Source organism: Tamandua tetradactyla, chromosome 17 (genome assembly GCF_023851605.1).
Source record: "Tamandua tetradactyla isolate mTamTet1 chromosome 17, mTamTet1.pri, whole genome shotgun sequence".
Classification (NCBI taxonomy): Eukaryota; Metazoa; Chordata; class Mammalia; order Pilosa; family Myrmecophagidae; genus Tamandua; species Tamandua tetradactyla.
Genome location: NC_135343.1, coordinates 60,907,812 through 60,920,139, shown reverse-complemented (window position 1 = coordinate 60,920,139; position 12,328 = coordinate 60,907,812). Strand labels below are relative to the sequence as shown.

The 12,328-nt window shown below is 40.8% G+C and overlaps 1 pseudogene; it reads left to right on the top strand.

The window, feature by feature from the left end:
• The window catches only part of LOC143661172 (heat shock protein HSP 90-alpha pseudogene), a 78,789-nt pseudogene extending 67,427 nt beyond the window's left edge, over positions 1 to 11,362 (top strand).
• Positions 11,363 to 12,328: the final 966 nt, after the last annotated feature.

Here is a 12,328-nt window from a genome sequence, read left to right as displayed (position 1 = left end):
CTGGTGAAGAATGGACTTGATTGGCACAACTGATAGGATGGCCTCCAGCCTCTTTCTGGCACCTCAAACAGATCTTGGGCAATGTACTAAGTCAATAGTCCCAGGTTCCAAGCTTTGGGAGGATATAGGTTGGCATTATAATTATGTTTGTTGGGGTTCTCCACTCCCCTCAGAACCTGCTTCATGGTCTAACCTCTGAGTGGAGTGTGGACTCCCAGATCACCCCCTCTGGCTGAGGCCCCACAGAAAAGGAGACCCTTTGGGTTTCCCCCAGCACTTACTAGAGGTACACATAGCTCCACCTGGCATCAGATCATCCTTCCCTGGCTTCAGTCTACACGGAGGTCAGAAAACCTTTTCTATGAAAGGCAAGAGAGTAAATATTTTAGGCTTTGTGCGTGTGCTGGTTTGAAGCTGTTAGGTACCCCAGAAAATGCCAGGTTCTTTTAATCCACTCCTGTGGGGGAAGACCTGTTGTGGGTGGCACCTTTTGACTAGATTGGATTGTGATCCATCCTATTCAAGGTGGGTCTTAATCTTTTACTGGATCCTTTATGAGGATTAGAGAGAGAAATATTGAGAAAAAGAGCTCAGTGAGAGAAACACTCAGAGACAGCTCAGAGAGAAACACCCGAGGAGGAGGAAGTAAGGACCCACAGAGGCTGAAAGAACCAGAACCTGAAAGCAATGAAACCTGGGAGAGAAGGACCAGCAGACACCAACCAGGTGCCTTCCCATGTGACAGAGGAATCCCAGATTCCAGTGGTCTTTCTTCAGAGAAGGTATCTTCCTCATGATGCCTTAATTTGGACATTTCACAGCCTTAGTACTGTAAATTTGTAAACCAATAAATCCCCATTGTAAAAGCAAACCCATTTCTGGTATATTGCATTCTAGCAGCTTTAGAAAACGAAAACAATGGGCCATGCCAGTTCTGTTACAACTGTTCAACTCTGCTTTTGGCCATAGACAATATATAAAAGAGGAGTATAATCATGTTCCAATAAAATTTCATTTATGGGCACTGCAATTTGAATTTCATATAATTTTGAAGTGTTAGAAAATGTTATTTTTTCTATGTCTTTTTTTCCCACCACTTAAAATCATACCTGTTCCTGGAGCCTGCCCATGCCAAAAAAAAAAAAAAAAAAAAAAAAGTCATGCCAGGCACTCTTTGCTAAGGAGGAGGATGAGTCTGTAGACTTTGGAGGAATGGGTACCAAGTCTTCACTGCCTGGGCCATGTCTGGCAGGTGTGGAGCAGGAGAGCTGCAGAGCCTGGCTCTGAGAGGTATGAGACATGGCGTCTCTGATGACTGATCACCAGAAGAACACTCTGCATACTCACCCCTGGGACCAGAGGAAGGTCCTCAAACCAGTTACCACCTGTGGGTGGGGACCCAAGGCAAGACTCTAGATGGATTCTTATGCTAGACCAGAGACAGAAGATGCAAGCTTTCATTTCTTACACACCTGCTTTTCTGGACTGCGATTCACACTTACTCACTTGCCAAAGACAGTATTTCAGAAGCATTGTCACCAAGAATGTGAACATCAGCACGAGAATCATCCCTGCCATACTCCCACTGCTTTGCCTTCACCCTGACACAGCTACTGTGAGAGCTCAGTGACCCTGTGCATTAAATTGCACGCCACTCACCCAATGCAAGGCAAGCCAAGAGCTTACTGTGAATGGTTTTTTACCCTAGTAATAAATCACAGCAATGAACACATAAAAATTGGTTATTGTTCATAGTTTGAGTTCTATTAATCAGCATTTATTTCTAGAAGCATAACATTTAGAACATTTTAGCTATTCTTAAATTACAAAGTAATAGATGAATGTAATATGTACATATGATTTTTTACAATGTAATATCAAAAATGTTTAAGCAAAAGTAATTCCCCTTTTCCTCTGAACCTCTAGTTCTCTCCCAGGAATAATATTTGTTGTCAGTATCTTGGATCTCCTTAGAGAGATGGTCGGTTTATCGATAGATAAATATTTATACTACCTTTTGTTCTTTGAATAAAAATGGAAACAAGGGATATACTCTGTTTCACACTGGCTTTTATATTTAGTAATGTATCCTGAAGGCATTCCCTGCTACCTCCTTCTTTTTCCCTGCTATGGAGTATTCCAGTAGAGTTGTATTATAGTTTCTTTACCCAGACCCCTAGTTTTGTACTGAACATTCTTATATATCATTAAGCATGACTGTGTGAGCTTGAGTGCATCACTATGATAATCTTAGAGATGGAATTGCAAAGTCAAGGCTAAACACTTAAAAAATTTTGATAAATGTTGCCAAATTGCTCTTCCTAGAGTTCTAAGCCTCAGTTTCCTTATCTGCACTGACTTCAAAGGAATGTTGCAAGATTCAGCTCAATCATCTTAAGTGAAGTAAGGTAAGAAGAGATATAAAAGGGAGGATGGCTCTTAAATGAAGCAGTCTTTGGAGGAACTGATAGTTGGAGAAAGCAGTTTTATGCCAGCTGACCAGTTTGGAGTGCATTATGGAAACCGAGAGGTGTGACATGGACACTGAGCTTGCCTGGGGTGTCAGGCAGGAAGTAGTCTTTCCTAAATATGCATGAGGGAGAGTTAGAAGGGGAAATGGTGTCCAAGCAGGTGGCGCCAACTACAAAAGAAGGGATGGTTTTCAATAGAGGTGGAGGAGACTAGCTTGGGAATAACACTGGCTTTTTCCTAGATGCCGTGCTTGTGGGGGATGAGGCATAAGCTCCCTGCACTCAAGGTGCTATGGCAAGAGAGGGCTGCAGTGAAGCCAAGAGATGAAAGAGGCCAATGCTGCAAGGAGTTTGACTTAGAAAAGAATGGCAGTTCCAGAGAACATGACTCATTTATCCCCTGATGTGTTTTCAGGACCAGAACTGGGTTAGGTTTGGGAGGCGTGGGAACATGGTGGGAGGATGGGAAAAGAGAGTGGAAGCACAGAGTAAGGCTGGCAAATGAGAGGGAGGATCTCAATGGCCAAAAAGGCATTCATTTTCAGAAGTATGATTAATTTATTTTATTATTTTTTTCTGAGTTGTACCAAAGCACATCTGAAATCTCTTAAGAGAAACCAGAGGGCAACTGTAGCCTGTGGCAGAAAAGATGTCTCCCTATACCATCCTGGTAGCTTTTGTTGAAGCTGTCAACCTCACACCAACCTCCTTATAGCCATTATGAAAACAAACAGTGAAGAGTCAAAGTTAAGAACACAAGAAAAATTGTTAAAAAGAAAAGTTATCTTCTTAAGAGAAAAAAAGAATAAAGTGAAAATGTGAGGAGGAGAACCAGGATTCAAATGCATGAAACCAGAAGTTTAATTCCTATGGTGAAATTAATGGCACAGTTTAGATATTAAACTATTTTAAAAGAAATTAAAAATAATATAAAATATGAAAATGAGTATCAATAAGAAGTACCAAAACGACCTTTTTTTTTTTTACATGGGCAGGCACCGGGAATCGAACCCAGGTCCTCTGGCATCACAGGCAAGCATTCCTGCCTGCTGAGCCACCGTGGCCCACCCCCAAAATGACCTTTGAGAACGAACAAATAAATTCCAAAGCCAATATAATGTATTTAGATACTAAAAAGTTAAGAGTAAAAATTATAAAATGAATAAAAATAAGGACACTAAATAACTTAAAATATAAAGAATGATTAGAAAACAAGGTTGAAACAAGTAAAACACAAGATCATTATGGCTCACGAAACAGTACCTGCTAAAGTATAGCAGGATTAAAAAATAAGTCATTTAAAAGAAGACAAACAGCAACAGAATCATTAAAAATCAAATAAAATATGTATAATTTGCATGTGAAATAAAAGATAAAAAAGGAAACATTAAAAGTAAAAGAAATACAAGATTTTTATCAAGAAGGTACAAGGGATTTGGAACTCCCCAGGCACTGAAGACTTCTGAAAGCTACATGTGTGACACTATGAAGACCTGATCCCTGAATTGCTACAGCAAGAAGTGAAAACATTGATTTTTCCTTTGAGAAATGGACCCCCACATCTCACAAGCTTTCTAGAAAGAACTTACCTGCTCCACCACAGGCTGTGGCCCCAGCTTTTGCAGGCTGGTCTCCATCTTTCTTGGGAAGAAGCCCACACTCTTGTCCACTGCCCCACATGCAGGGAACTCCCGCAGTGCATAGACTTCAAAACCAATATTCATGTGAAGAATCTGGCATTCCATGTTAGACAAGCAAGTCTTGGCCAATTTCTGAGCTCTGAAGAGACTATGTGGGACACACAGGAGGCTAACGAGATCTTCTGTGAAAAGAACAAAACCCTGCTGTGTTTGCTCTGCTCTACATCTTGGGAGCAAGAGAATCAAACACACTTCCACAGAATTGGCTGCTGAGGATTACCAGAAGCAGCTCTTAAAGCAGATGGGATCTGTAGGAAAAAATCCAAGAAAATCAGAGAAATCTAAATGAAGAAATCTGAATAACCAACACCCAAATGGATGGTTTCCATGGCTAGTGAAAGGTTTTATCATAGATGAGCTTCAGAAGTGGCATCTAGTTCCCCACAGAGAAGGAAAACAACATTTAAAGAAGCAATTAAAGGAAGGCATAGAGATTTCATGGCAACCCAGGAAGAATAGGGCCAAATGTTTCTAAACAGAGGATTCCCAAGAGAAATGTGTGAGGGCTGATGTAAATGTCAGGAACAAGGTGTGGAGGTGCTCCAGGACCTGGAGGCTCCCTCACAAGGAATGAGAGGGTGCAGCACACGTGCCTGAACTGGGAACCCAAAGCTCAGGGTATGGCCCATTGCTGGACCAATTCAACCACACTGAGCAGAAAGCTCCTTTGATGGTGAAATAACCAATCACAATATCATACCGTTTGATGAGGTGAGAAGTTGGAGATTTAGACAAGACTTTTGAGGCACATCCTTTAAATCTGAAAGTTCTGACTGTTTTGCTGGCTGGGGGACCCAGGCCTTTATCTCTGGTAAATGCTCTTGGGTATCTGATGTCTGTGGCACTTGGGACCGAACTTTAGGAGCCTGCAGGGATTCCTGGAGAAGGAAGAATGGTTGAATCTGAAGAGATATTTCTTCCTTTATGTGTGAAGGAGCATAGTTGTTGCAGTCTCTTGACCAGCATTCTGATGCTCTGTCAGGGTGTGTAGCAACTTCACGGCTAGGCCAGTGCATATCTTGATTGTGAGAGTGGAAGTGTGAGTTTTAAATGATGCCCCCAATTCCCTCATGGAGCACTATCCCTGAGTCCTCCCTGATCCCTCACAGGCCGTTGTTTTTCATAGGCCACAGGTGATCAGTGCTAAGTCAGGAGCCCGGGGGGTATGCGTGGAAACTCCCCATCTGAGGGCACCATTCCCAATTGATGCAAACCAATATGTTATTGTCTTTTAAGCTTGCACTTTAATATAGCATCACTTTATTGTTATTAAAGATGAAGATTAGAGTGAAAGGCAAAAAGCAAAACAAAACAAAAAAAGAAATAGGAGAAATAGGAAAAGATTAGAAAGATAAAATCAGAAACATAAAGACTTGAATGGTGAAAAAATAAGGCAATGTGTTTTAAAATAATTCAAAGCAAAGTGTCAGGATAAACAGCATACTAAGATAATTCTGAAATTCAAAGGCAAATATTGTTCAGACTAAACCCTTATTAAAATAAAATCCACACATGAAAAGTAGATCCATGTTAGGATTTTAGGAGGAATTTAGGGCTGACACAGCCTCCCAGGAAGACAAAGAGAGGCCCATGGTGGGGGCAGAGGGGCAGAGAGACAGCTCCTTGAGCCACTCAAAGGGAGGGCACACTCTGCAATAATGAACAGCTGGTGGCCAAAAGCGTCTATCAAGCCAGGCCTGTGGGGAGATCCCTCTCCCAGGCCCCCTCACTCTCTCATGTCCAGGGGCAGCTGCAGCTGTCAATAGTCATCTGTGGAAGGGACGGACAACTGTTCACACAGAGTGGTAGGTGCACACTCCAGCACTGAAGACACAGCAACTTCCCCCAAGTAGCTATGTGGTCATAAGCAAGTTTCCTGGCCATTCTGAACCTCAAATTTCTCATCCAAAAAGTTGGAACAATTATGCCTACCTTATTAGGTTAGTTTGAAGATTCCACAAGCTAAAGCTTAGAAATTATGTTACATAAAACAAGCAATCAACTAATGATCACCCTGATTATTAATTTACTAAGAAAGAAAAAAAATTCATTCTCATTAAAGCCACAGAGAAGAAACATTTTAAAGTTAAGATTGTTTTGAGCGTGAGCCATAAAGGGTTTAAGTGGGCCTTCCCTCCACCCCCCACCCCAAAGCAACAAACATTTATTATTTTATGGTTCTGGAGAACAGAAGTCCTAAAATCAAAGTGGTAGCAGGGCTACATTCCTTCTGGAGTTTCCTTGTCTTTTCCAGCTTCAAGAGGCTGCCTGAATTCCTTGGCTTGGGGCCCCTTTCCCCATCTTCAAAGGCAGCAACATAGCATCTTCAAATCTCTTTCTCTCTGACTTCCTTTTCCCCACCTCCTTCTCTAAATGTTCCTCTTTTCTCCCTCTTCTAGGTACTTCTGTAATCACATTAGCTCACCCATCTCAAGACCCTTAAGTGAATCACATCCCAGGTCCCTTTTGCCACGTGAAGCAACATATTCACAGGTTCTGGTGATTTGGATGTGGACGTCTTTATGGGGGCCATTATTCTGTCTACCACGTCCCCAATAAGGCTTAGCCTCATAGCCATCCTAATGTACGCTAACTCTTACTAGTGGCCAAGTATCTAGAATGTCAGACCCGCGCGGTTGAGAATCCTGCCAGTGGCTGATGGAGAACTGTTCCACCAGAGTGCCAGAGGGTAGAGCAATGGAGGCCCAGTGGTTTTTGGTGAAAGCGGAGGGGACACAGTAAACTGGGCAGTTTACTGCCCAGCTCTCCAGGAAGTCACAAGAAAGGTAAAATCAGGGGTATCCACTGAAGAGAACTCAACCCCTTCCTATACTTTCTTAGTTCCACTTATGTAAACAATTTTTTTATTGCGATAAAATTTTACATAACATAAAATTCATCATATCAATCATTTTAAAGTGTACAATTTGGCAGCATTATACATTTGTAATGACCACTATTTAGTTTCAGAACATTTTCATCACCCTAAAAGGAAACCCCAAAGCCACTGAGCAGCCACCCCTTATGTCCCCTCTCCTCAATGCCTGGCAATCACTAATCTGTTTTCTATCTCTACGAATTTGTTTATTCTGGATATTTTATCTAAATGGAATTATACCACATTTGGCCTTTTGTCTCTGGCTTCTTTCACTTAGCAGGTTTTCAAGGTTTATCCACATTGAAGCATGTAATAGTAGTTCAGTCCTTTTTATGGCTGAATAATATTCGATTGTATGAATATACTACATTTTATTTATCAATTGACAGATGTTGGGTTCTTTTCATCTTTCAGCTACTGTGAATCAAGCGTTACTATGAACATTTATGTACAAGCTTTTGTTTAAACACCTGTTTTTAATTATTTTGGGGTATGTACCTAGGAATGGAATTGGTGGGTCACGTAGTAATTCTACGTTTAAAGGACCATATTTTAAAGATATAACATAATTAACAGCTAAGGAAATTCAACAAAAAATTATATTCCCATATGAAGTAAGAGCTTTGGGGCCACCAGAAAAAGAAGAAAGTAAAGAAAACCAGACAAAAACATAGGTGCATTAGTTGGCATACAGGTTAAGTTTCTGGACAAGAAGCCAGAATAAAAATAGCCTGAAGAAATTAGGGGTATACTTTATTTTATTTTTATATTTTTATTCAGAAAATTTCACCCACGTACATTCCATTCATGGTGCAATCGATGGTTCACAATATCATCACATAGTTGTGTATTAATCACCATGGTCATTTTTTAGAACACATGCCTCACTCCAGAAAAAGAAAACAAAAGAAAAAAGATAAAACTCATATATATCATATTCCTTAGCCCTCCCTTTCTCATTGACCACTCGTGTTTCTATCTACCCAATTTATTTTACCCTTTGATCCCCTTTTATTTATTTATTTATTTATTTATTTATTTATTTATTTATTTGGGGAGTTTATTTTTAAATGATGTGACAGTCATGGGGCCAGGACCCAGACTAGAAGAGTTTCCAAAATAGCCACTTCCATCCACTCTCAGAGTGACCAGCATTGCAGGATGTGCCTGAGACTTTCCCAATTTTAGCAGAGGAAGTATTTTGCCTTAGGAAAACACACCCATGGGTGCCTGCCACTGGTCACTCTGCAATTGCCCAGCTAGAGCAGGGGCAGAAGAGAGAGTGTGACCCAGACATGCCCGTATGGTTTCTGCCCATACCCTATAAGCCATAACCTCAGCATATGGTCACTTCTAGTTAGAACGAAGGCTGGGAAATGTAAATCAAGCTGCACAGCTGTGGTCCCAGCTGAAACCTGGAATTTCAATACTTCAGTTGAAGCAGAGAATGGATATTCTGAGACAATTAGGTGTTTCTCTCCAAACACTCATGACAAAGAGAGGTATCGGGGCAGGATGTATGGAAAACCGAGGATATGTCATTAGGTTTGTCATCGCTGAGGTCTGTAAGCATGATTGTGAAGCACTTATTTCCTCTTTGGCAGTACAACTGCATTGGACAGGTGGCATTTAGGTTCTGACCTTTTCCCTTCCTGCTTTCTCTTGCTCTTTTTTTACTGAACACCATCACGTTATCAGTCAGGATTCTGGTAGCAAACTGCACACTCAAGCAAGAATATTAAAGATCCTGTAGTGAGGGGACTATTCATGGGCTGGGGACAGGGCTGAGGGGAACCCCCATGGATGGTGCAATTCTGTGAGGCTGGTGACAATACAGAGCCTGAGTGGGGCAGAGGAGGGAGGGGTTCCCAGACCCTGGAAGGCTCCCCGCAGTAGCTGTCACCCCACTAGAGGAGTGCACTTAACCCATGGTACATCCCAACTTCTCCCTCCTCCTGCCATCCAATCTCCTAAAAACATGAACAAACAAAACCAAAGTGAACCATTTTTTGGAGCATGTATTTATCCTGGGCTTACAGTGAGATATTTAAAAATAGGTCTCTAACTCCCAGGAGGTTATTGATCTTAAAAATTCTACATTTCAGACTTCTGCATCCTGGTATTGCTGCAGTGCATTACCTGTGTGGTTTTATTGTCAAGAGAACCAGACCCAAGACCAGCTCACAGAGGAGGAGGAGGAGATGGAGTTTTGCCTTCCAGGTGGAGATCACCCAGCTGATGCCCTTGATCATCAATACTTTCTATTCGAACAAAGAGATCTTTCTGAGGGTGCTCATTTCAAACTCATCGGTCGCTGTGGACAAAATCTGATATGAGAGCCTGGCCACCCCAGCAAACTGAACTACTGAAAGGTGCACATCAATCTCATCCCCGACAAGCAAGACTGGACGCTCACCATCGTGGACACCGGCATCAAGATGACAAAGGTGGACCTGATCAATAACCTATGCACCATCACCAAGTTGGACATCAAGGTGTTCATGGAGGTGCTGCAGGTGAGTGCTGACATCTCCATGATTGATCAGTTCAGCTTGGTCTTCTACTTCACCTACCTGGTGGCCAAGAGTAACGGTGATCACCAAGCACAATGACGATGAGTATTATGCCTGGAGACTCCTTCATGGTTAGGACCCACATAGGTGAAACCATGGGTCATGAAACAAAGGTTATTCTGCCTCTAAAAGAAGACCAAACTGAGTATTTGAAGGAAAGAATAATAAAGGAGATTGTGAAGAAACATTCTCAGTTTATTGGCTATTCAATGACTCTTTTGTGGAGAAAAAATGTGATAAAGAAGTAGTGATAATGAGGCTGAAGAAAAGGAAGATAAAGAGAAAGAAAAAGAGTCCAATGGCAAACCAGAAATAGAGGATGTTGGTTCTGATGAAGAAGAAAAGAAGGATGGTGACAAAAAAGAAAAGAAAAGAAAAGAAAAATATCAAGGGAAAGTACATCGATCAAGAAATCAACAAAACAAAACCTGTCTGGACCAAGAATCCTGATGATATTGCTAATGAAGAATATGGAGAATTCTATAAGAGCGTGACCAATAACTGGGAATACCACTTGGCAGTGAAGCATTTTTCAGTTGAAAGACATTTGGAATTCAGAGTCCTTCCCTTTGTCCCAAGACGTGCCCCTTTTGACCTGTTCGAAAACAGAAAGAAAAAGAAGAATATTAAGTTTTGTGTACACAGGGTTTTCTTGACAGATAGCTGTGAGGAGCTGATCCCTGAATATCTGAATTTCATTTAGAGGCATGGTGGACTTGGAGGATCTCCTTCTAAATAAATCCTGTGAAATGTTGCAATAAAATAAACTTTGAAAGTTATCAGAAAGAATTTGGTCCAAGAGTGCTTAAAGCTCTTTACTGAATGGCAGAAGATAAAGAGAACTACAAGAAGTTTTATGAGTAGCTCTCTAAACATTTTAAGCTTGGAATACATGAAGACCCAAAAAATTGGAAGACGCTTTCAGAGCTGTTGAGATATTATACATCTCCTTCTGGTGATGACATGGTTTCTCTCAAGGACTATTGCACCAGAATGAAGGAAAACCATAAGCATATCTGTTACATCACTGGTGAAACCAAGGACCAGACTGCCAACTCTGTCTTTGCGGAATGTCTCCGGAAGCATCTCCTAGAAGTGATCGCTATGATCGAGCCTATTGATGAATACTGCGTCCAACAGCTTAACGAATTTGAGGGGAAGACTTTAGTGTCTGCCACCAAAGAAGGTTTTGAACTTCTAGAAGATGAAGAAGAGAAAAAGAAACAAGAAGAGGAAAAAAAGTTTGAAAACCTCTGCAAAATCATCAAAGACATCTTGGAGAAAAAGTCAAAAATGTGTTAGTGTCAAACCAATTGGTCATGTCGCCATGCTGCATTGTCAAAAGCACATACAACTGGACAGCAAACCTGGAAAGAATCATGAAGGCTCAAGCCCTAAGGTAAAATTCAACAGTGCATTACATGGCAGCAAAGAAACACCTGGAGATCAACCCTGACCATTCCATTATTGAAACCTTAAGGCAGAAGGCAGAGCCTGACAAGAATGAAAAGTCTATGAAGGATTTGATCATTTTACTTTATGAAACTGCACTCCTGCCTTCTGGCTTCAGTCTGGAAGGCCCCCAGACACATGTAAACAGGATCAACAGGATGATCAAACTTGGCCTGGGTATTGACGACGATAACCCTACTGCTGATGATAGCAGTACTGCTATAATACGGGGAAATGCTGCCTCTTGAGGGAGATGGTGACACCTCGCACATGGAGGAAGTGGAGTGAGCTCTTCCTGCAGAATACATTTACATGTGTCCAATAGTTGCTCTACATTCCCACCCATAATTGATTTTCAAGGATTTTTGTTTGTTTATTTTTGTTAACATAAAAATCTGTATGGCATGACAACTACTTAAGGGGAAGATAAGATTTCTTTCTACTTCAAAGTGTGATGCTGTGATACTTCAGGCACTAAAGCACAGCTAATAGTCCTTTTCTCATTTCATGTTGGCTTATTTTAACTGAGTGAGGTAATGTTTGTTGTAAAATGTATGTAACCTATTGTTAACTTTGTGGTCTCAAGTGTTTAGCTAGAAAGCGGATTCCATAGTAGACTAAAGCAATCACTGAAGTGTGTGTTATAAGGCATATACCTTGATGTTTGTCTTTATTAACTTGTTTCATCTTTGAGGACCTACTTTTTAAACCTTCCACTCCTGTAGTTAACAACTCTGCATGTACTAGGCTTCTAGAAATTAATATGCTAAACCAACTTAATGGGAGCAAATATCCATAGGGCTTGTTTTCTAAAGAAAAATATTGTTAGAGTAGCACAATTCTAAGACTGCCTATGTTGTTTTAAAGACTCTGCCAGACTTCTGAGTAGAAATGCAGCAGCCAAATCCTGTTCTTCTTAAAAAGGTAGTAACATATACCGGTGAATAAAGAGAAAAGTTGTAAAAACACACCAAATGTTTCATTAAAAAAAAGACTGTGAGTCAATAAGAGGGCACTAAGTCCCTAACTGATCAATGGAGAACAGATATGAGTAAACAATTTTAAGAAAAAGGGTAAGATATATTCAGTAATCAAAGAAAAGCAGACATAAAAAAAAAGACCATCTACAAATCTGTTTGTTAGCAAATTAGCAAAACAGAACTCAAAACTCTTATCCAAAGCTATAGAGTGTGCACAGTGAAAAAATGTAAGTTGCTCCACTTTTTGGAAAACATTTTGATAACATGTATTGTG